Genomic DNA, 2,013 nt, shown 5'->3' with positions numbered 1-2,013 from the left:
CGTTCTTCGTTCTTCGCCGCAAGTGTAATCTTCCAAAATAAGGTCTAAATATATATATATATTTTGTGCTGCGACGTCGAACTGACAGAAATTGAGTGGGTGTGACGTTGACAGAGGGGGGGTATTTTCAATTATAAATCAAAAGGAAAGTGTTGACAGAAAAAGAAGAAAAGCTTCGATATTTTCGCAAACGTGAATACAGGTACGGATATGAGACATTTTGAGTGTGACTTTGTAATTTTCTTCTTTGATGTATTTCATCGGTCTTTTCTTTTGGTGTGTTACTGAAGAGGGAGTTTTCCCTCGTGTGGTGTGCGGTATCGACAGGATATTAAAGTGTCCTGTTCTTTCCGATTAAGCAGATAATTAAGTGTCACGTCATCCATTGTAACTTGACATAATTATTTTTTCCTTTGTTGGTGATTTTTTTTTAGAAAAGTTCAAATTTAACTATATATGTATATATATGTAAGTGTATATATATATATATATATATATATATATATATATATATATATATATATATACATGTATATTTGTAAATATATACATATATACGTATATGTGTAAATATATATATATATATATATATATATATATATATATATATATATATATATATATATATACATATGTATATATATGTGTGTGTCTGTATATATATGTATATATAAATATATATATATGTATGTATGTATGTGTGTGTAAACTATATATATATAACTATTATATAACTATTACACACACACAACACAAATTAAAATAATATATTTCCTGCGGCCATAAAAGAAACAATGAGAAAGTATATCGGGAAAATGAAACCTAAATATCATCTAAAATATATAAGCAGGCAAAAAAAATGAAAAGGCCACTTTCAATTAAACATGGAATGAAACGTAGAAAAAGAATATATATCATAAATACAAGAAAATAATATAAATCCTAGGGTTGGCAATCCTGGCCCCGTCCAACGCGCACAGCTTGGCACGCCTGCTTGAAGGAAAACAAAGCTTGACAATTAGAGGAAGTTAAAGGTGTCTTCTCCTTCCTTCGCGTTTAAACCTAAAAAGGAGGATAAAAACGGGTGTAAGTGTGTCCTAAGGGCGGCAGAGGGGGTTATCAGTGTGGCGAGTGCGTGTGGAGGTCATATTACAGGTGTAGGTGTAACGTTTCACAGTGACAGGGAAGAGAGAATCACCTGACTTGCCACCGCCAGCCAGGACGTTTCCAGTCATGTTAGAGCCGTGTCAGTCTGTCTTGTGTCTGTCTCGCCTTGCCTCTCGCAGACACAGGTAGTGGTCGGGCAGAGAGTGTGTGATCGAGTATTGTTTCGTTGCTGATTCATTTTAATGGCCGAATTTATTTTATTAAAAGGGAAAGGGGTAAGGTGCTGGGTTATTGCAAGTGACACTCGTTTTTGCGAAGTTTTCAAGTGATTTTGAAATCATGATTTTCGGCTTCGGAAAAGTATATGGAGCGTAGGAACTCTGTTAGAGAGAAGGTGTTTGTTTGATGGATTTATATACAACTTGAAAATGTAATGACAAGTGTTTCTCTCTTGTGAAACAGTCTTTGGTTTCAAAAATGTTGACTTCACTCAAGAGAGAGTGTGTGTGTGTGTGTTATCAGTAACGTGTTTCGAAGTCCATGCATCTGTGTAAAACTTTGTAATGCTGAGAGAATAGTGTTATAGTCAAGTTTACTGATTCATTTCTAAAATGACAAGTCTGCTGTACTATGACATTAAATATATAAGTCGATTTACTACTATTGCCTGCACTGGTGTATTTATATTTAGCAGGTTTTTGGTTGATTTGATACTCAAGGACATTGCAGTTTATGATGGAAACTTTTATATAATTGTATTGTATAAAAGAATATTATAGTAAATGTGTGTTTACAAAGGAAATTTATGAAAATTGCAAAGCAATATGAGGAAATTGCAAAGAGTGATTGAGTGATTCATCAGCTTTTGACTGTGAGATTTATGCAGCTGTAATTTGATTACAGAAA

The 2,013-nt window shown here is 33.4% G+C and overlaps 1 protein-coding gene across 3 annotated transcripts in view; it reads left to right on the top strand.

The window, feature by feature from the left end:
* Positions 1-988: 988 nt before the first annotated feature.
* Positions 989-2,013, top strand: part of mv (lysosomal-trafficking regulator mauve) — a 113,426-nt gene continuing 112,401 nt past the window's right edge. For all 3 annotated transcript variants that reach the window (XM_043013300.2, XM_043013298.2, XM_043013299.2), the window contains exon 1: positions 989-1,086. The gene's annotated coding sequence lies outside the window, so the exon portion shown is untranslated. The remainder of the gene's footprint in view (positions 1,087-2,013) is intronic.

This window comes from Penaeus japonicus, unplaced genomic scaffold, assembly GCF_977035675.1.
Source record: "Penaeus japonicus unplaced genomic scaffold, GWHDUDI00000001_assembly GWHDUDI00000021, whole genome shotgun sequence".
Classification (NCBI taxonomy): Eukaryota; Metazoa; Arthropoda; class Malacostraca; order Decapoda; family Penaeidae; genus Penaeus; species Penaeus japonicus.
The sequence above is the reverse complement of the archived record's forward strand: the minus strand, read 5'-3'. Positions and strand labels throughout refer to the sequence as shown.